This window comes from Equus quagga, chromosome 13 (genome assembly GCF_021613505.1).
Source record: "Equus quagga isolate Etosha38 chromosome 13, UCLA_HA_Equagga_1.0, whole genome shotgun sequence".
Lineage (NCBI taxonomy): Eukaryota > Metazoa > Chordata > Mammalia > Perissodactyla > Equidae > Equus > Equus quagga.
In genome coordinates, this window is record NC_060279.1 from 77,615,247 (window position 1) to 77,637,553 (window position 22,307).

The following is a 22,307-nucleotide window of genomic DNA, read 5'->3' on the forward strand; positions in this document are numbered from 1 at the left end:
TGATAAGAGAGATGAGCACAGCTCGGGGCAGGGGGCACCCTGCAGCCGTGAGACGTGGCTGGCTCTCAGACAGGCGCCCCCCAGCTGGACTGGCTGGGTTTTGTGGGTGAGCACCCAATGTGGGTGGGAGGATAAAAATCTCACGGTGAGGTTCTGTTGACAACATCTTTATTGAGATACAACTCACATGCCATAACATTCCCCCATTTAAAGCGTACAAGTCAATGTTTGTATATTCCCAGAGCTGTGCAGCCGCCACCAACATCTAGGGTTAGAGCATCTCACCCCCCTGAGGGCACTATTTCACGTCGCCTTCTTCAGGCCAAGGGCAACGCCACCTGCAGGGCGATCGCGTGCATAGGACCCCGTGCATGAATACTTGAGGGAGCTGGCTCCTTGCTTGGAAGCAGGGGGATCCCCCATCCATCAAGGGAGGTTGAGGATGTTGATATCACCGACTCCAGGGAACCGTCCATGATGCTCCCAGGCCAGATCACATTCACTTCCTCCTTGTTCTCCAAGTGACCTGCTCACCTTCCACTCCCGTTAGCCTCCCCAACCAGGCTGGGGGCCCTGTAGGGGTAGGGCCTGTGTCTTCCACCTCCGTAGCCCCACACCCCGTAGCAGACCACAGTGGGAGGCGGTGAGAACGTAGGTGCTGAGAGCTTGCACAGAGACCTGCTCCGCTATGGTGTTGATGTCTGGGAACGGGCGTGGTGTGGTTTTGAACCTGGCCTCTACGATCTTAGCAGAACATTGAGTCACCACCCAGATGGCTTTGTCCCACCTCGGTGTCCTCACCTGTGAAACAGAGCAGACCCTCCCGGGCCCAGAGCCACCCCAGGGCTTCTATAACCGGGGAACTGAAGATGGCATCTCCTCTGAGAGCAAAGTTGGAAGCCATGAGTGGAGTTAAGTGGAAAATTCTAGTTGAATATAAAGCAACAGAGACCCCTTGAAGTTGGAGACACCTCTGGGGAGTGAGTCCCTAGTACTGGAGATAATCCAGGCAAACACCCTCCCAGGATGTTCCACAGGAGGGGAAGGTGACCTTGAAGACCCATCTCACCCTGTGCTTCTGTGATGGAGGGTTCCGTGGGGTCAAAGATGAATCCTTACGAAGCACTGACCATATGCTCACATGCGATGCTCAGTTCGGGCAGCAGGCTGACCAGGAGAATGACAGTGTGATTGAGTAAGTCAGGGGACCCCAAGAATGACCTAGTTCATCACAACCAAACCCATAAAGTACTTGCGCCACCCTATTCAGTGCGGGAGAAGGGTGGCAAACACCACCCGGTCCCTCCCACTATTGTTACTAAGAGGTTTTGTTTAGGGTGGCCATGTGTCCAACTGAAATCTATATTTTCCAGAGGGTCTTGTTTGTGGAAGTAACCGGTGGGGACTTTGGAAGCGCATGGAAAAGGAGAAAGACATGGTTGGTCTTTTGCTCTTCCCCCATCTCCCTTCCACGTGTCAGGAATTGTGGAAGCAAGGCAGTGACAACGATGATGACAGTCACTTATAAAGGATGGCAAGGCAGGAAGACCCAAGGACCTGGATCCATGGTGGCATTTTGGGGCTGGCATCACTGCCTTGAAATACCGACCTCCAGCCACTTAGGTGGAACAAACAAACAAGTGGACAAGAGCCCTGACTTGGGCCAGCCCCGGTGGAGTTCTCTTCGCTGCAGCTCAGTGCAGCCCTGACTGATGGCACTTACCTGTCCAGGACCCACGCACATGCAGGAGAGATGGCAGAGAAAAGACCAGACAGATTTGCCCACTTTCAGTGAGGTTACATAAAAACGCCCCATCCCTGTTCACTATTCCAGCCAGACAGCAAACAGTAGTGACAGCCATGCTCTTGTGTGTCGAGGTTTCTCAGCCTTGGCCCTAGTGACATTGGGGGTGGAGCCCTCTCTGTGGCGTGGCTGTCTGGTGCATCACAGAGTGTTGAGCAGCATCCCCGGCCTCGACCCACTACATGCCAGTAGCATTCCCCACATGGTGACAACCAAAAACGTCTCTAGACATCACCAAGTGTGCCCTGGGAGCTGTCTGGGGACCACTGGTGCAGAGCCTGTGGGAACCCGGCCTGGACTCTGTGGGAAATGGGCGCCACTGTGGGATCGTGAGCAGAGGACGACAGGACCTCCCTTATGTTCTACCTGGACGTCTCGCTCCCACGTGAGAATGCACTGTCGGGAGGGGTTAACCGTCAGTGAGGAGGTGACTGCAACAGTCCAGGGGACGTGACGACTGGGCCGAGGTGCAGCTGTGCGGGTGACGAGAAGAGAGGGGTTCCAGACCGATTTCGAAGATGGAGCTGACCGGGGTTTCCTGACGCACGGGTGTGAGATGTGAGCAAAACACAGTAGCTGGGGCACCTTCAAGCTTTCAGATCTGAACTGTGGGAAGGAGGGAGACGGCAGTCATTTTCTGAGACCAGAAAGACTCCGGGGGGAGCAGGTTGACGGGAGAAGCCAGAGGTGCACAAAAAATGGTGCCGAGGGACCAAGGTTGACAAGGTCTCCCACCGGTCAGCATCCACTCTTCACTGTGACAGACTTTTGCTTTTGATCCCTTCTTTGGCTTCAAAGACCCACAGGCTGCAGCAGCATGACGGCTACTGCCCACTGGCCATGTGGTTTGTTGGTATGGAAAATTCCCAAACATACATTTCCCCAAACGCGGTTGAAGTCCGTTTTTTCAGATCCCCACAAGCATTCAACAAACGCACACGGTCGATGCACTCGCTCTCCTCGTGCACTGTCCAGGACAGTCAAGAGTCGGTCCACGACGCCACCGAGGCACGGAGTGAATGACTCACTGTGACGGGCTCACTGATTCTGCCATTCTGTCAGAACCTTGTCCGAGATGAGTGGCGGTCACAGAGAGCTCTGTCGGCACCCGTGTGACATTGCCATGTCAACTCTCCAACCCGCTGGCCACATGGTCAGCAGTGTAGGAGAGAACACCCTGTTTGCCTGCAAGTTGACACATCTGGAATAGGCCGAAAACATCCAGCAGAGAGAGCCGTTCATTTATCTGCACCAGCCGTTTTCAGTAGCCAAATTTCTCGTGAACAAACGTTTTTCGCTCACAACAAAAATAACACTCTAAAGGGATGCAGGTCCTACTTGATGCCACCCTGAGTCCCACGCAAGCCCCCACAGACGGCCAAAGAAGACCCCTCTTAATGTGGATAAAACAGAGGAAGGTTTATCCTGAGAGCTTTACAAGGGCTGCAGGAGGCAGACGAGAAGCCCGGTTCAGGGCATTTTCGCTGGCTGCGTTCAGTTCCCATCAGAGCCGCCCCCACCCCAGCTCCTTCTGTTGTGGGTCAGCAAATCGGCAGAGAGAACACAGACATCGCAGTAGAGGCAAACCGGAAGCAGATTCCCATTCAAGACCCACGTGGACAGGAGAGAAGGAACGGCTTGCTGGACAAAGGTTGAGGCCCTCCAGCCTGCTGTGCTGTCTTCCTTGGGGTCCCTCCATCCCTCAGGATGGACGAGGTTTGCTGCCACGACAACACTTGGTGGCGGAAGACAACAAACGCTTGTTTCTCTCCCAAGCCGTGTGTCCCTACAGGGTGTGGCCTGGAAGCCCTGCTCTCCTGACTCCACCACCACGCACACCTCACCAGCCGCACCGGCAAAGTCATGGCAGGTCACCCCCTGGACTGGAAACTCCCAATCAGAAGATCTGTCACTTCCGCACACGTTTAATTGGCCTCAGCTCAAGGGCACGGAGAGATGCAATTTTACACAGCCTGGCCTGGAAGAGGGGCATCGGCCCCAGCGATCACCACGGTTATGCATTTTCTTTGGCTGCCCAGAGGCACATAGGCTGGTGGCTATTTTCAAGGCTGAATTGTTATTATTTTATAAATAATAGTCACAGTCACAATAACACATAGTCAGTAAGTGATTATTAGGTGCAAAATGCCCTGCCACGTGCTTTCCATGAATTCATTCTTTCATTCACTCAACAGCTATGCATTCATCCCACTATGTGCTGAGCGCCATGCTGAGCAATTTACAATCAGTATCTCATTTAAGCTTTGGAGTGACCTTGGGAGACAGTGGGTAAGTCCGGCTTTATGGTTGCAAGTAGCAGAACCCACCTGAGCAAGGTTATGCAGAAGGGGAATTTATTTAGGAATTTCACTCCCCAATGCTCTTGGAGGGCTGGAGACAGGCCCGGGGGCACTGCAACCAGCAGCAGTGCTGGCTGCCTGCCGAGGCCTCCGGGCGATGATATCGCAGTGAAGGCCAGCACTGGGCAGTAGTGATGGAAAGCTTGCCACGGCTGCCCCTGGAGCCGGAGCCTCCCCCGCCGCCCAGCCGGAGCCCGCCTCTTCATGGGGCTTCCTTCCGCACCAGAGGCCTCCCCTACCTCCAGCCTTCCTGCGAGGGAGGGTGGGGAGCGTTCACCTCGGGAGGCAGGACACAAAGCCGAGTGCTGTGTAAATGCTGCCGGGAAGCCAGGCACGGCAAATGCTCGCTGCTGGCAGTGCAGTCTGCGGATGACAACCCTGAGTCCCCAGGAGGTTCGAACCAAGAAAACAAACCACCACTGCCACCCTGGCTCCACAGCTGGAAGGTGGCACAGCCGGCTCAGACCAGGCCTGATGCCCAGCCCCACTGTGGAGCTGCACAGCCTGGCCCTGGTGAATGCAGCACCAGGTCATTACCTACGTGGAGCACATTCCGGTGGGGATTCTTGTAGCCGGGTAATTTGACATATGTCTAGACACACCACTTCCTCCATTGTCCCTGTGACCTCGCAGCCTCTCAAATCGACAAGTCGATGGAGCAGACAGCTCCCCTCCGACACAGCACTGCTCCCCCCCAGGGTGTTCCCAGTCTTCCGGCCCTGCTGGGCCAGCGTCCCCGGGGCTCCCAGGTGTCTCCTGTGCCGCCTGCCGGCTCCACGCTCAGGAGAGCTGTGCTGCCAGTGAAGCACGGGGCCTGGTGGGAGGCTGGTTCTCAGGTGGGATTTATGACCTCCCTCCAGCCTCTCTACCGTGTGAGCATCTTGGGCAAACTCTTCATCTCTGAGTCTCAATTTCTCCATCTGTAAAATGGGAATAAAGTGATATATGTTTAGCAGAGCTCTGATTATTAATGTGAAATGGGGACGATGAGCATGACAGCTAGTTCCAAGCTGGGAAGTGCTTTCTGCAAATTAGCCGATTTATGGTATCCCCTCTGAATGAGTCTGTTTTAATTTTGCCATAGACATTTGTGGATTATCTCCTGGTAGAAAAAGTCATATCTTATATCTTAACTAGCAATGCCATGACCCAAAGATTCTCGTGATGGCTTTTTCCCGACTCCCAACAAAGCCGCATGCAGGAGCCAGACCTGCTTGCCAAGAAAGCCACAGCCGGGTTCCGGCGTGGGGCGGGCAACGCTGGGATCCCGTGGCAGTGGGTGTGGGAACGCGGTGGCGTTACGACTCACACACCACGGGGCGGGGGCGAGCCGACGGTTGGCTGGTTTGATGATTCTGTGTCTTCTATGAAAGAAGAAGGAAAAAATCCTCCTTCTGAAGCAAAACCCACCATGAATAACACTAAAATACTCATTTGCAGAATCGGAACTCACACATCTTTTGGCTGGTAAGAGCATATTTTTCATCTGACTCGAGACTGCTTACAAAACAGAAAAGTACAGCGTCTGCCCTCCCCACTCCACCAGCCCCCCAATCCCCCCCGCCCTCCCCCCTCCTCTTCCCTTCTACCCTCCCCTCTCCACAGGTCCCTCCCATCTTCCCCCCCTCCTTATTCCGTCTATACAGCTGGAGAATTATTTTTAATTGTGTGGCACTTACACACATCTTGCCCTGTTTGATGCCCGCAGCAACTCTGGGATGGGATATTTTTCTCCATACTGGAGGGGACGAAACACAGTGCTCTTACAGGATGGAATCCAAGGGAGGGCAGCCAGATGTTGTGGCCAGTCCAGCTCTTTTGACTCTAGAACTGAAAACTGTGCCCTTTGTTAGCAGATCACCAGGCAGGAGGAGAGTCCCCGGGCGGTTCCTCAGGATATGGTGGAGAGCGGCGGGGCGGAGAATTTAGAGAGGGGCAGATGCCCGTGGGGGGTCTTCTCTTCCCTCTGCAATCACAGAGACCCACGGAGAGGTCACCAGCTTCAGAGCCCCCAGCTTGGGCTCTGAGAGCTCCCAGCCAGAGCTGCCCAGGCTGGGACTCATTTCCCCTGGGAGACGGCTTTTGGTGGAGCACTCAGGGCCACTGAGAATCACCTGGTGATGCTTTCTTAAGTGCCCTGACGACGTCTGGAGGGAGACTCGGGCCAGCGGAGAGCATCCTCACCGCCTCTCTCACTTGCACAAATTGCCCCTGTTAACAAGCCGGAACAGACTTTGGCTCGAAGCCTTTGGCAAGCTGGGCGTCTCGCAAGAGTTTAATAACAGTGTATGGTTTGTCCCATTTATTTTTATGTTGGCTTCTAAGGGTGATGAGAAATAAGCACTTCCATCGATGGCCGTGCTGTAAATTGTTCTTTGAGGATAAGATAAAGTAAAAAAAAAATGAGCTGACTCAAAGAAAAAATATTTGGTGCCTGGTAACCCAACCGATGGAGCAGAGACACGGCCGAGGGTGAGGGGAGAGCAGCGGTGGACGTTTGGAAACAGTTTTCATTCAACCAGACTGAAGGAAAATAAGACACAGCACGTCGATGGGAAGAATGCACTGTTATCAATACTTAATTTATATTTTTGATTGTCCCCTGTTGCATGAGTGTTAAATCTTAACCGTGGCCGTGCCGGGGCGAGGACAGGCTCTCTAAAGGGGGTGAGGAGAAACTTTCATGCTTATAAAGTTCTGAATTTCTGAAATGCCGTTCTAATGCTAACGTATTCTTATATTACTCGTAAAACTTAAGTAGGATCATATGAAGAACAAAAAAATATTGCGCTTAAAACATGGGACCTTCCGTTTCACCTGCCTTGTTAGGGAAACGTGAAATTCTGGTCTCCTAGGGGAATCCCCAATGGACCCCCTTGAGCAAAACCAACCAACGAGGCCGCGAGGGAGAGTGGAAGGGGGTTTGGGAGCTGGAGAAAGCTGGGTCTTCACCCACGCTGTGCCACCTACCAGGGACATCGTCTTCGCAAGGCTCTTGACCTCACTCAGACTGTACAGTGGGAATAGTGGCGCTGGCCTGCAGGAATGGTGCATGTGTGTGCGTGTGCACGCCCCTACGTGTGCATGTGAGTGTGAAAGAGAACATGGACGATTCCAGCTGGCACTGGAGAGGCCGTGAGCCCGTGCAGTGGGTAGACTGGGCGCGGGGCTGGCCTTCCCAGATGGCCCGAGAGAAGGGAAGGAAATGTCCCAAAGGACCGGCCCCACTAGGGGCCCCTGCATCAGCCAGGACCCGCGGGAAACTGACGCTCACTCACATTGAGTTTAAGACGAGATTTTTGTAAAAGACTGTTTCGTGGGAGAACGATTTTCAGAGAACTGGGCAGCGTGTGGGGAGAGTGACGATGCAGGACCCCGGGGCAGCCAGCAGCAGACGGCTCTTCCACTTCCAGGCCTGAAGCTGCTAGGGGAGGGTGCAGTTCCTGGAACCAGGACGGGGGCGGGGGCTATGGACAGGGCACGAGGCAGGACTGGGACCTGCGTGCGGTCAAGGGACTCAGGCAGCCCCGACAGCCCTGAAGGAGCCAGGGGAATAGACACGGGACGCCACTCCCCTCCCTCCCTCTTCTCTCCTTTTGGGCTCCCTATTGGCCAAACCAGCTGCCGGTGTGCTCCTGCGGGTCAGCGGAGGAGAGTGGGGAGAGGGTCAGAGGGCACGGAAAACCTCCCGCACAGCAGTGCTGCCCAAAGGCAGATTTCCAGCTTTGAGATAAGTTTTTCCTTCTCTTTGTGCCCAAACTTACTGAAAGCATGAATATGCACCCGGCCTCCACCCTCCCCGCCCCACCCCTGCACTTGTTCTCGGCCCCATCCTACAGGCTGCTCTCCTAACCGTCTTCCCTTCTGCCTCCAGGGTCTCTCTCCAGGACCCAGGAAATTCATCCACCCCCTGGGCTTCACCCTCTCCTCTTGTTCTCTGAGCCCATCCTCCCGCGAGTTCTCATTCCCACCCCCTCCAGGACTTCCTGCTGGGCCGCCCTCTGCATCTCCCCAACAAGGCCCATCCAAATGCATGGTCTTTTTGATGAGGATTTTTAGGCTGCTTAATTTTAAAATGGCTTATGATGAGGATTTTTAGGCTGGTTAGTTTTAAAACTACAGATGAGATTCAGGCTCCAAGGAGTGGAATTTGTTTGCCCCTTTGTTGGGAAACATTTACATTTCTAAGGGAAACCTCTATCTGTGAAGATGCCTCCCTCTCTGTGCCAGGAAGAAGGGGGGATGGTCTTATCTCTAGAAGCTCTTAATGGGGAAGGCAAGAACTTAAGTTGGTTGCTGTCTGGCAATCTCATGTAACTGGTTTAGGGTGGTGGCGTCTAACCTTTCTAACCTTGACTTAATCCGATTTGCTTCTTGTCTAAAAGTCATGGGATCACCCAGTGACCAGACCCCACCCGCACTGATACCATTTTAACTTTTTTTCATGTTCTTTCCTTTGTCTTGTAAAGAGATGAATCATATACCTATGCCTTATAAAATTAGCCCTAACCCTCAACTCGGGGCAGCAGCAGGAGCTCTGACTGCCCGTGGGTCCTGTCCCCACGCACCAACTCTGCCTGCCCATGGGTCCTGTCCCCATGCCAGCGGGGGCAGCAGCAGCGGCTCTGCCTGCCCATGGGCTCTGTCCCCATGCCAGCGGGGGCAGCAGAAGCGGCAGCAGCAGAAGCTCTGACTGCCCGTGGGTCCTGTCCCCACGCACCAGCTCTGCCTGCCCATGGGTCCTGTCCCCATGTCAGCAGGGGCAGCAGCAGCTGCTCTGCCTGCCCGTGGGTCCTGTCCCCATGCCAGCGGGGGCAGCAGAAGCAGCGGCAGCAGAAGCTCTGACTGCCCATGGGTCCTGTCCCCATGCTATTCCACACTATTCTCTAAATAAAAGAGCACTACTGCCAGATCTTGAGAGTCTAAGAAATCTTTCTTTCGACTCCTCGGCTCACCGACCCCGCATCATTTCCACCTGGCGCGCTCTTTCTCTCGTGGGCTGTCTGGGTGAACGGCAGTGTCATCTTTCCATAGAGAAACAGAGACATATGGTGTTTTTGGGAAGACATGTTTTCTTCCTAGATGTGGCAGTCGTGAATTAGGAGATGTCGTCTACTGTGTCTCCATTCCCCCTGCTGTTGATCACTTCAGCATCTCCTCTTTGCCTGGGTTGTTTAAAAAACTAAATCGGACCCTTTTTTTTTTTTTCAAAGGAAATGTTAAAAACAATAATCCTAACTACCACGTACCCAGCATTCTCGTAAACATTTTCTGAGTATTATCTTGCTTTCACAACTCTGTGGGAGGGACTGCAAACGTCTGCTTTTACTAATGGGCGCGGGATTCGGCTGGTGTCACAGAGCAAAGCAGAGGTGGTTCCGGACCCAGGTCTGTCCAGCCTCGGGAGGCAGAGCCGTGGGCCTTGTAGTGAAAGAGACAAACTTTAAAAATTGAAAACAAGGTATACACAGAATGTCCAAAAATCCAAAGAGAAAAAACAAGGAGGAGACAGAGAACAGGAAGGGAAGGCTAGAAATGAGCAGAAACAAAAGGTGGGGGGAAAAGACAAAATTTTAAAAACTGGTAAAACGTTTGAAAGGAACCATTAGGTTGAACTTGGACTTTTTTAATCTCAGGGGCGGGAGCAACTCTCCTTGTTTTTACTAACGAGATTCCTCCGTGCTCAGCAGTTTGACGAGGTGGTTTGGAATTACAATATTTTGACAGCCTCCTAATTGGCCTTCCAGCCTCCACGTCCACCCCCTCCAGGCCACTCTCTCCAGGGACATCTTTCTAAAATGCAAATGCACCTTGCCACTTCCTCCTTCACTTCTTGGCTGGATGGAGTCCCAGCTGGCCCCCTCTGCTGGGCATGGGGTCTACTCTCCCTGCCCCTCTGCAGGAGGCCGCTGCCTTGAGCCCTCTCTCCAGCTCAGCACGATCTCTGGCTCCTTGGAGCGTTGCTGTCACATGGGTGCCTCGCTCTTCCCCCCTGTAACAGGGGGCCCACCTCTGTGGTTGGCTGTGGATAACTCTGTCTCCCCAGTTACTTCCAGAGCTCCACGAGGGCAGGGCCCATGTCCTGTTTGTCTGTCTCTCCAGCACCTCGCCCAGGAAGAGAATGGGAGAGGCCAAAAGAAATAAAACGATGGAATAATTTGGTAAGGTATCTCTCACGGAAGTACAGGATCCAGCAGAAATATATAAAAGGTGTGGCCAGCCTGTTGTGGGGCATGGGCAAGTGAGGGAAGGCTTCCTGGAGGAGGTGATGGGCGAGCTGAAAGATGAGCTGGAGTCGGTCAACTGAAGAGTGAGGAAGAGCTTTCTAGGCAGAGCAGAGGGCGGCGAGGACTCTGCTTCTTCGAGGATGAGTTGAGGGGATGGTGAGAGACGAGGCTGGACAGGTGGGGAAGGGCCTGGAGTCCCTGCTACAAAGCTTTAGGCTTCACGGTGAGAGCAGAGGGCATGCCTAGAGGTTGTTTGGTCTCCATTTCAGAAAGGTCGCTCTGGCCACAGTGGGGAGGATGGATTGGGAAGAGAGGTGACCTGGTGCCGTGTTTGGTTGTGCAGGTTGGGCACTGCACTACTCTGTAGGTGCCACTGCACCCTCTGTGGTGGCCTTGGCACTTGGAAAGGGCTGACATCATCTGATGGCAGGGATTCCACTGGACAGTTGCAAAGGCACGTTAGTAACAGGTGTTGAGCACAGGGACCAGTGGCCTGGCCTGGTACAGAGGGAAGGGACTCGACGGGTCGACGAGACTCACATGTGGATCAGCAGGGCTTTGGCCCTGTGACTGGACTCAGGCCTGGGGCACAGCCCATTTGCCAGCAGGGTCCCTGAGTGTGTTCTTTCTCTGATCGACGAGTTGTGTAGAGGTGGGTTCATCATGATGCTAGTGCAGTTGAAGCCTCAGGGCCTGATCCCGCATGAGTCTCTTCCCATGAGTTCCTGACACCATATGTTTTGGGGAAATTTGCAGAAGCAAGGTATTTCCATCATGGTCGCCTGAGATTTCTGTCTCCTTCCACTCTGACTTGCCGTCTGTCATGGCTGTTGGGTGGCTGGGGCAGCCTTGGCATTTGGCTAGGGGGAAGCTGAGACAAAGAGTCTGGGTTGTGAAGGAAAGCTAAATGTGCCAGCAGTCACTCAGGTAGAGCTGGGACCCTGCTGGCTGTCCTGGTGCAGGCACAGCATCCAGGCACTCGTGCTGCCCTGTGCTGGCTCACCTGGTTCCATGACACGGAAGTCCAGAGCCAAAGGTCGGACGGGCGAGGCAAACGTGCTCCGTGATGCCAGGCAGAAGGAGAAGGCGGGTGGTGGAGGGTGCACAAGGTTTGGGAGGCACTGAGCCAGACGCTGGTCTGGAAAATTCCTCCAAACAGATGCACAAGGCTGTAAACAGATGGTTTGATTCTCTTGGACTCGTAATAAATAGGAAATTCATTTCCATCAGGAGTACACTAGCTAGTGCAGTGCATACAGTGATAAATGCACCAGAACCTTCTAACTCGTGTTTGGCAGGAATGGGATATTCGATAGAGTTGAAGTACGCCCTTGCAATTGGACTCTGGTAGGACGTTTTGGACTATTTCAATAAATCAAGGGGGAAATTATAGACTCCTCCTTTGGACATATCTGAAGGGTACCTTCTTTGGTCATCTTTAAATTTCTTAATTAAAGAATCAAGTAACAAATTGAGCCACTAGTGAAATACGAAACAAAAGAGAGAAACGTGAGATATGAAATCAACATTCCGACACTGAGAAGAGAATTATAACCGACAACATCCCGATCATAACAAAAGCAGTGATTAATTCAGCAGCAGTCAACTTCAGAGAGAAGTAATGAAGAAGCGCTTGGAGGGTTCAAAAACCTAATCGAGGGGGAAAGTGGAATCATACAAATACGTCGCAAAAGTATTTAAATCTCTTGCTAGTTCGACAAAAAATAGTTGACAATGAGGAAGAGAGCATAAAACCCACAAATAAAAATAGTGATGACAAACCGCGTATTGTCAATTCAAACAGCATTTAAGTTTCACTCATTCTACAAGAAAACTTTAAATGACCTGAAATCTCACAGTTCCTATATGAAAGAAATTCACTAGAAGTTTCCCCAAATTTGATAACAGTCTTAAGATTTTTCACAACAGTCACAGTTGGGGTCTACAGGCCAGGTGGAGGTGTAATTACATCATCATGAAACTAGATGTTTTTATGAACTACCAACAGACACACGCACAAAAACAAACTATACCCAAATGTGCCAAAGGAAATACTAAGCTATCTTTCTATCCTCTCTACAGAAAATGATGTGACCAGGTTGCTGTCGTACGAAAAGGAGATCAAAGAATAGGCAGCCCAAAAAGAGCCAGGAGAAACAAAGGTGTTATAGATGTATGCCAGGCACTCAATTAGTAAAAATATTGTGTTAATTTGTCGATTTAGTGATGCCTATTACATTTATCAGTTTTTTAAAATCTGCCATTTGTTATGGTTTCTTTTCCAAATATTCACTTTTGTAACTACTTTATATTTGTAATTTTGAATTATTTTTCTTTTCTTTCTTTCTTTTATTTTTGGTGAGGAAGATTGGCCCTGAGCTAACATCCATGCCCATCTGCCTCTATTTTGTATGTGGGACGCTGCCACAGCATGGCTTCAGGAGCGGGGCTAGGTCCACACCCGGGATCCAAGCCCGTGAACCCCAGGCTGCCAAAGCAGAACGCACAAACTTAACCACTACACCGCCCTGCTGGCCCCTTGAATTATTTTTCTTAAAGAAGGACCCCCAAACTGTATGAGGTTTGAGCCCCGAAAATCTGACTCTGCCCATGGGAGCCATGGGTCTGTCATTTCAGACCCACCAGCGGTCATTTGGGGTGAGACCGAAGTGCTGAGGTCAGGACAGCTGTGCCTCAGGCTTGGAGCCTCGCGAACGGGCTCCAGCTGGACCGACATGGCTGGGAGGCTGGGTGCGCAGGTCTGGGGAGCCTTCGAGCATGACTATTACCAGCTCAGATCCATGAAATTGACCCCCCCCCCCCCCCCCCAGCGCTCTGTCCTTGAGCCAAAATAACACGCTCTAAGCTCCGATACACTTGAAAGTGAACCCTCATGTTTTCAAAGGTTTAAAAGCTCATCTGAAGCAGGGCAGAGGGTCAGAGGAAAAGGAGCTGCATTTACAGAGACGTGGCAACCCCTTCAGGAGGAAGAGTCCCACTTACCACGCGTGCGTTCACCTTTCTCGCTGCCCTCGGCCGGGGCGAGCGGGCCGGTCAGTGAGCGGTTCTGCTCTCAGTGGCGGCAAGCACTCGGCCTCAAAATTTAGCTCCCCGGAATGAGGCAAGCTTGGGTGTTGCAGAGAGGGAGCGAGGGCTCGGCAAGGGGCGGGGGAGAAGGAAGTGGGGTGCAGCTGGGAGAACCCTGAGCTGCAGGCCATCCGACGTTACAGCTGGCCAGGACTGCCACGGTGATTTACTCCACATGCTTCTCATGCGCCAAGGGGAAACCCACCAAAACCCGCAAGCTTATGCATGTTGCCCGAAGTCGCTATGAAATTTGGGGAGCAAACCGCTGACTGGAAATCTGCTTTTTCCAGCAGATTCTTCAGAATCTTATTCACCAGATGGACACATTGTTGGCATTCATATTTTTCCATTGGATTTCACTGCTGTCGTTCCTAAAAGGCTGTTTGTAGTCATCATGACTTTCACACTTTAAGGCCCCATTTTGGGGGGCCTCTCTATCATTATCTATAACAACCAGCACAACAGTAACAACATCAGTAGCATCTTCCACCTTGTGCTTTATGGCTTTTTATGCATCATTTCCTAAAATTCTCACGAGAAGCCTAGCAGGTAGATTTCAGCTGTCCATTTTACAGGAGAGAAAACAGAGTGAAAAACTAAAAGCGAGTGAGGGACGTGTCCCGAGTCAAGCCGGTGAATTAGGGGCAGAGCGAGGACTGGAACTGGGTCTCATAGTCTGAACCCCGATATTTGGGGCTCTATTGAGGGCTCCTTGTAATGTTTCCACTCAGTTTCCTGCCCTCATGATGTGGAAGGAGTGGCTCGGGTTCTGGTGACTCTCTGTCTTAAATACCTCCTCAAGAGATGCTGGTGGATCAAGATTAAATGTTCGTGTGCAGCTGGACGAGAACATCCTGTGAGCCCCCAGCCCTGGCCTCAGGCCTTTGCACTGCTGTCCCCGGGGGACCTTCTCACAGTTCCAATCAGGTGGGACCTTCCTAGGGGCCACCTTCCCAGGGGCCTCCCTGGTCTCGCGACTTAAAGTAGCCAGGTTACCTTCCTCATTTCACGCACACTTCCCAAAATCTGAAACACCTCCTTTTTTTCCTCTGTTGCTTCCTTCTTGTCTGGTTCCCCCGGAGGCCTTTAAGCTCCAGGAGGACAGAAAAGTCCCATCCATGGGAGGCCTTCTCTGCCCTCCACCTCCATGCAGCAGTGTTCTAAGTGCAGGTGGCACTTGTCCCATCTAGATATCCAAAACGGGGGCATGGAGCAAAAACCAACCTCCCTGAGCGTTATCACTCCACGCCACGCCGAGCAGGAGCCGGGAACAGACGGCAGGGTCGGAATCGACATCCTGGCTCTTTCGGCGGTAGGATCCGGGACAAGCGACAAGACGCTGCCGTGCCTCCACTTCTCCATCTGTAACACGTGTGTCATGGCGGTGCTATGCGACTGGGTGGCTCTGAACACCAAAAGCCTGAAGACACAACCCCGTGCCCGCACCAGGGGACGTGCTCAGTACACGGCGGCTGAAGACAAAAGCAGGCAGGGAGGTGGCAGAGCTCCGGAGCCTTCTCCCACCTGGCGTTTTATTCCCTGTGGTGGTTAATGTCATGGGTCAACTTGACAGGACTCAGGGATGCCCAGAGAGCTGGTCAAACAGTATTTCTGGGTGTGTCTGGGGGGTGTTTCCAGATGAGGTTAGCGTTCGAGTCGGTGGACTGGGCAGAGCAGACTACCCTCCCCAGGCAGGGGGCCTCACCCCAGCCGTCAAGGACCTGAACAGTAGAACAGATGGTGGGCGAGCGGAGTCTGCTCCCACTAGACCAGAGACATCCTTCTTCTCCTGCTCTCAGACGTCTGACGCTCCTGGTTCTCAGGCCTGCGGACTCGGGCGGGACTTATATCATAAGCACCCCCCCCCCCCGCCCCCCAAATCTCAAGCTTTCAGACTCGGGCTGAATTATCCCACGGGCTTTCCTGTTCTCCAGCTTGTAGACGGCAAATCATAGGCCTTATCGGCCTCCCTAAGGGTGTGAACATGTTCCTTTAATCTCTCTGTCTCTCTCTGTCCACATATATATATATATCTCCCATTGGTTCTGTTTTTCTGGAGAACTCTGACTAATATGCTACCATTTAAAACTTAACCACAACTGTCAACTGCCGAATATTGTGAGCAAGCAAGGGCTCTGCTGGGGCTAGCGGGATGAATGTATGCCTGGGCAATGAGGGAAGGGATGCAGGACTGGGAGTCCAGGAGCCTGTGTCCTTCACTGATTCTCTTCTTATAAGGGCACTGTTTCAGAAGGGTGACCATTTGGCAGGTTGTCAGCTCGAACACCATCAGGGTCAAGCAGGTGGCCAAAGAAAAGGACAGAGTAGGGCTTAGGTGTGACTTTGCTCTCAGCCAGACACAGAGAAAACAGAACGTTTAAAACATGGTGGTCACTTAAAAAATGTTTCTGCAGGTCCTCCTGTAGGCCGGCAGCCTGCAACCTCTGATACACCGCTTGGGGACACCTGATTGCTGGTGACAATTCTAAATGAGATCTTTCAGGTGCCCGATCCCTTCTTTGAAACCGTTGGGCCCAGATGTATAAAGAATTCGGAACTTGTATGGATCCTAGAAAGGTGCTGTGGGGCATACACCCCGCATCGTGTCATTTCCCCAGTGACTGGGGCTGCCACTTGTCTTCGGACGGTTCTGCGGGGCACGTAGGAGCCTTCAGCTCGGTGGTGTAAACTGAGATGAAAAACAGCTACATACACGTTCAGGGCAGATTTTGTCATCAAAAGAGGTTTTTCTAATTTAGGTTTTCGGCTTTGGGGATGTTGGAACTGCCAAAAATTTACCACAGATCTGTGTTGCTAGGGTTTTTTTTTTTTTTTTCGTCCCTCAGGCAGATCCCGGTAAACCCGCTGCCCCTGGTTCCCGTTGGTCTGTTCTCCTTTGCCCGGTGGCGGAGCATCCCGCTGGCCTCCTCCAGCGGGAAGGCTCCTCCTCCATCAGGAAGGCGCCTCCTCTGCCCTCCTTTTTCTCTCCTCACTGACCTTTCCACCCAGGCCTCTGAGAGCTGTAGACGTTTTCTCCTCTCTGCATATCTTGCTCAGACTCTGAATGCAAAGACCAGTTTAGCTGCCGACTTAGAGTGTGGGCACCAGGTGAGCAAAGGCAGGTCCCATGCGGTCATCCGGTGAGGCAGGGCGGCCCGGGCTGGCCTGGCATCTTCCGACTCCCACCACCTTCTTTCTCTAAGAAAGAAAACAGCCCAGGGTGTGAGGCCGGACGGCACATCCGGGCTGCGTCTGGCAAGGAAGCGGGCGGCCCCATCCGCGTCCGTCTAAAACCCTCTTGCCTTTGGCAATCGTTTCTCCTGAAAGTGAAAATCCTTTTTGTCTGTGGGAAAAAGCTCATAAAAAAAGAGAAGCCCAACCCAAAAGCACATGGGCTTCTATTTATAATTTGGGGGAAGGAATTTTGCACAGATTCGACTTGTATATGAAAAAAGTACCGGTTACTCAGGGGTGGGAGCGTTTCCCATTTCCTATTAGCGTTAATTTTTTAGGTCACCGCTCAGTGACTGGGGATTGTTTCGTTTAAATGACTGATTTATCGAGGACGTTGGGAGAAGCTCAGCGAGTTGGGATGGAAACACGCCCCCACACGGGGCCCTGTCCGCTCATGAACACAAGGACAACGCCCACTTCCCTACGGGCTTCCAGACAGCCACTTGGCCATGTCTGTCACCCAGAAACCTGTGTCCCCTTACAGGTTGCTCCTAGCCTCAGATTGGGGGAAAAAGTCGAAAACAGGGCAGAGTTTCACTTCTCCCCACAGCTGGAGGAGAGGAACGAGAGGGAAGTGAAAGGACCGATTTCCAGAAAGGCAAAGCTGAGGATGGAGCTGGAATTCCCAGCCGCTCTTTCTGCCTTGCCTCTCTGCTGCTGGCAAGGCCTGTGGAAAATGAAGATGCCTTTGAACGAATTTCATTCCGTGGTAAAACCCAATCTCAAGGCTGGAAGAATATGGGGAGATTTGAAACTTTTGACCCCTTGGCTGCGTCTGTCTGTCTGTCCAACTCGTAGCCATGAGGAAGTCAGCCTGGGCTCCCCGTCAGCCAATCTAGATGAGAGGATGGTTGGCCAAATCGATGAGGCTTGCCGCCGATCGTCAACCGAAAACCCCCAGAGCTGAATTAGCAGGGTGGACGCAGCCCTTTCCGCTCTTATAACGTCAACCTGGCGGAGCTGGTCTGGTGGTTCTCGAAAAAGATAACCACAAAAATCACGGCCACAGGAAGTGTTGCTGAGTGCACCGGCAGACTCTGCGGGAAAGGACTTTCTTGACGTGAATTTCTCAGTCAACTCCTGTATGGGATGAATTGTGTCCCCCAAAAGATGTCGGAGTCCTGACCTCCAGGACCAGTGAACCTGACCTTATTTGGAAACGGGGTCTTTGCAGATGTTCATGTTAAGATGAGGTCATCAGGTGGCCCTAATCCGGTATGACAGATGTCCTTAAAAAAGGAGGAATTTGGACAGGGACAGACACACAGAGGAGACGCTGTGAAGGCACAGGTTGAACGCCATCTACAAGCCAAGGAACACCGGAGGCCACCAGAAGCTAGGAGAGAGGCCCGGAACAGATTCTCCCTCACAACCCTCAGAAGGAACCGGCGCTGCCGACACCTTGATCTCAGCTGCGTCGTCTCCAGAACCGTGAGAGAATAAGCTTCTGTTATGCAAGCCACCTGGTCGGTGGCCCGTTGTCATGGCGGCTGTGGAGAAAACTGTTCCCCTCATCTGAGGTGGGTGTCTTGATGGCTCCAGTTTTACGGATGTGATGCCAGAGAGAAATTTTATGACTGCAGAAACTAAAGAAGTTAAGTGACTTCCTTGAGTTCAAACAGCCAATGGATGATACTGTCAGGAGCTGAACTCCACTCTCTGACCACAAAGCCCCAAGTCATCACTCCGTCACTCCACGGGTCCTCACAAATTTGCGTCTCAGGTGAGACACATCTGCCCCAACCCTCAGTGCACGAAGGAAGTCGAGGATGCCCCGAGAGGTCCAAGAATGTGTGCAAAGTCACTTGGCCCATCAGCGGCCAGGTGCCCATGAGGACCCAGGTCACTGCCAGGGCTCAATCCCACACATCAGGCTGACCCCCATCAGCTTGACCAGGAACAACTCTGAACCAGGGAGAAAGCAAATTTGGGGCTGGAGTTCTGGGCGGTGCTCCAGGATGCTCATCCTGTTGAGAGAGCTGATGAAGAGCAGCAGAGGGAACCGAATGGGGGACGTGCGTGCTGTGCGCCCACCACACCCAGTCTCTCACTCTGGGCCATGCAGGCCAGGAGGGACAGGGTGGGCCAGGGAACAGCACGCCCGGGAGAGTGAGGGCACTTATTTCCAGAGCGCTGGTTTACACCATGGTGAGTGGTTGCAAAGTGGTTACTATTATTTTTATAGTAAAGCAGTAGTCATAACTGACCTTCTCAGTTAGAATTGCATTCAGCTGCTGGTGATGGAGACTGGAAATGAAAGTGGCTTTCATAAATGGAGAGTTTCTTCTTTCTTCACGTAAAGGAAGTCCATGGGCAGGCATAGTGGCTCCATGACGTCATCCAGAGCCCGGTTTCTGAGCAGGATGGGAGCGTTTGAACCTGTGCCCACATGTGCTTAGAAGGGATGGAAGGAGTATTCTGGGGCTGTGGGGACCACAGGCAAGAGCGGGGACAAGGAGATGTCTTGCTGGGCTGGAGAGAAGAGATCAAAGTGTCCTAGGGGACATTAGATTGAAGAGTTGGGTTGAGGCCCCACCACTGAGGGCAGCTGAGTCGAGGACTAAACCTCCACACGGAGGTTGAGGGAGAATGACAACTAGGCGGGTGTCTTCCATATGCCCACTCCATCTTTTCCGTAATGGTGACAGATATAGAATATAGGATAACGATTACTCACAGGTGGCAGCCGCACCCCACCCCCACCCCACACCTGATGAAGAGGACTCTGCTTTCAGCTGGCCCCTCCGCCAAAGAGGATCCTGACCTCCCAGACTGGCATTTCGGTCCCACAGGGAAAAGAGAGGCAGGTCCTGTTTTAGGAGAGAGGGAGGGGAGCAGCTGCCATGTGTGAGGAGGATAGACGGGGCAGCAAAAGGAAAATTTAAAAATAGATTGCTTTGGCCCGCTTACACCCTTCATGTTGGTTGACAGATGCAAGTTAACAGCTTGAGTTATTTTTAAATTTGCTCGTTTCAGGACTCGGCTTCTCTGACGCCTGCGTTGCCCAAGACTGGACCACGTGGGTGACAGCTTCACAGACAGTGTGTCTGTGGGTCAACATACAGAGCGGGCTGACTTCTAAACTCAGGTGGTAAGGCAAAAGCCACATGTGGTCAAGGGTACCCTTGAAGGTTGTTTCAGTCGCCCTTGAATGGCAGGATTTGAGCCCTTAGGAAGCTCGAAAATCTAAGGAGTCACTTCCTTTGTTCATCTATGAATTTTGGCCCTGGATTCCCTTTCCCTGGGGCTGGTCTAGTTAAAACAGGAGGAAAGGAATTTAAAACATGATTTCCTTTCAAGCACATCTAATCAAATTCTGGTACGAGAAACGTCTGCGTGCGTGCGCACGTGGTGATTCCACTGAAGACAGCTCCCCGAGGAGAGCGGGCGCTGGCTCGGTTCTTATCGCTGAGTCACGCCCGCCCTGGCTGCCCCAGACCCTCCTTCCAGGGGCCTGTCTAACAGATGCGCTTTGAGGAAACAGACCCTCCGTGCATTTTCAGCTTTGGGGCTTGGCGTCTTCTCCGCGCCAGTCGTTCTAAAGTGGGAACGTCAAGGTGGGACGAGGACGGAAAGTCAACAGATAGTCAGCCTCTGAGCAGGCCGCTCGGAGAAGGCTGGAAGCCCCCGCGGCGGCAGGACCACTGCTCAGCGGCTGGGGCCGGGGGCCGGGATGCAGGCACCCTCCACCACGGTGTGGACGAAAACCTCACAAACGGCCCTTTGTCACCCTGCCGGGGATCTGGGACGTCCCGTGAGTTGCAATACACACGCCCACTGGATTAAGAGCCGTCAGACTGGTTCCCAAAGCAAACACTGAGTTAATTTTTCCAGCATATTCCTTTCATGTCTGGGCTGCTTCAGGCTTCTCTGGGTCACTGGGCTCTTTGTTGCCGGCTTTGCCGAAGCCCCCCACCCCCTCCGCCTCGCTGGCTCCTGGAGTCCCCTCCTTCTACACCCAAGTCCTAACACAGTGTTGCGTTTCACTTGAGGAGCGAGAAGAGCCCCCTAAGAGATTGGCATCTGAAGGCTGTGATTTGGCGAGTAGGAGCTGCCTGGAAGTTTCGGGTCTCATTTCTCTGGGCCCCAGGCACGTGTTGGCGTTTCTGAATCTCATGCCTCCCCTCCTAGGACAGTCTGATCATGCCACACCACCTGCTAATCCTTCTTAAGGTGCCCCAGGGCTCCCCATGTCCCTCGGATCATAGCCTCACTCCTCCGTCTGCTTAGAAGGCCCTGCCTGGTCTGGCCCTGCCCTGCCCTCACCACTCACCCACCCAGCAGCTCTGAATTTATTGTCGTTCCCGGAATGTCCCAAATCTCCCTCACTGTCGTGACACAAGAGGAAACCTATTTGCCATCTGTGTCAGTTAGAGTCCAAACAGGAGAGTACAAAACGCTCTGAATATCGAAAACAGAGAGAATTTAATGCAGGGGATTGGCTCAAGAGTGTGGGATTGCTAAGAAGCCAACCAGGGGACAGTGAGGCAGCCCACAGATGAGCAAGAGCAGGGCCCTCAAGCATCCCAAGGCAGGGCACGGAGGGATGGGGTCACCTAGCAGACTCGGAAGGGTGGAGGAGGCAGAGGAGAGGCTGCCACTGGAGACAACACCCGAGGCAGAGATGGAGGAGGGGATGCCCCCTGGCTTCTCCCTTCCTCCAGCCTGCGATTGTCCCCAGTGCCTCCTATTGGCTGAACCAGCTGGAAGTCAGCTGAGGCTGGAGCCTGGGAACGTGGCCGCAGATGTCGGCCCACCTATAAGACAAAGCAGGACAGGAGGAGGGCAGGAATGTTCCAGAGGGCAGCAGACACAGGACCGACACGCCATCTTTGACTGAAGGCTGTCCACTCAGGTGGGAATCCTTCATTCCGTATCTGTATTTCTCTTATATTTTTCAAAACTCTATTGATTGCGAGTGACAGGAACTTACCTAAGCAAGAAAAGGAATATAGGTTTGCCTAACCGAAATTCCAGTTGTTGGATTCAGGCAGCGCTGTTCCAGGGACGGAAACAAAGCAAACAGATTCCATGTGGACCTGGCCGGCTCTCAGCTCTGCTTTCCTCTGGGTGGGCTCCATTTCCAGGGTGAGCAGGATGGCAGCTCCAGGACAGAGACCAGCTTCTCAGAAACCTCAGTGGAAGAGGAGTCCTCTCTCTGCCACTAGCTCCAACCAAAGCCTGGGCCTGAGTCCCCTCGGCCTGCTTGGACCACTCGCCAATATTTGAACCCGTGGCTGTGGCCCAAGAGATGGAATGCTCTGATTGGCCAGGCCTGGAGCCAGGAGCTGGGGGTCAATCCCACCCAAACTCAGGGCCTCAGAGAGGGGAAGAAGAGGCAACTTCGGCCCTGGGAGGAACAGAACTAAGACAACGAAACAATCCTTGGCTTATTTACGGCCCTGTGACCCCACCAAAAGACCAGGGAAGTTGGTTATATTTCTCCATCTGGTTAGAGCATCTGAATCTCCCAGTGGAGATGGACATTGTCCACCAAGGGGCCACACATCCTACCAGCGCTTTCCTCTGGTGCTCTTCTCCAAGGTCTGCTCTCCACACAGCCTGGATCACCCATGGTTTTCCAAGCCTTCCGCA

The 22,307-nt window shown here is 52.9% G+C and overlaps 2 long non-coding RNA genes across 3 annotated transcripts in view; one reads left to right on the forward strand and one right to left on the reverse strand.

The window, feature by feature from the left end:
- Positions 1–213: 213 nt before the first annotated feature.
- On the reverse strand, positions 214–6,346 carry LOC124249383 (uncharacterized). The gene is made up of 3 exons (XR_006891378.1): positions 5,844–6,346; positions 2,171–5,084; positions 214–1,167 (listed from the first exon to the last, which is right to left on the reverse strand). It is a non-coding gene; the product is annotated as an uncharacterized LOC124249383 (long non-coding RNA).
- The window catches only part of LOC124249384 (uncharacterized), a 24,251-nt gene continuing 7,445 nt past the window's right edge, over positions 5,502–22,307 (forward strand). For both annotated transcript variants that reach the window (XR_006891379.1, XR_006891380.1), the window contains exons 1-2: positions 5,502–5,631; positions 19,689–19,803. This is a non-coding gene — a long non-coding RNA (uncharacterized LOC124249384). The remainder of the gene's footprint in view (positions 5,632–19,688; positions 19,804–22,307) is intronic.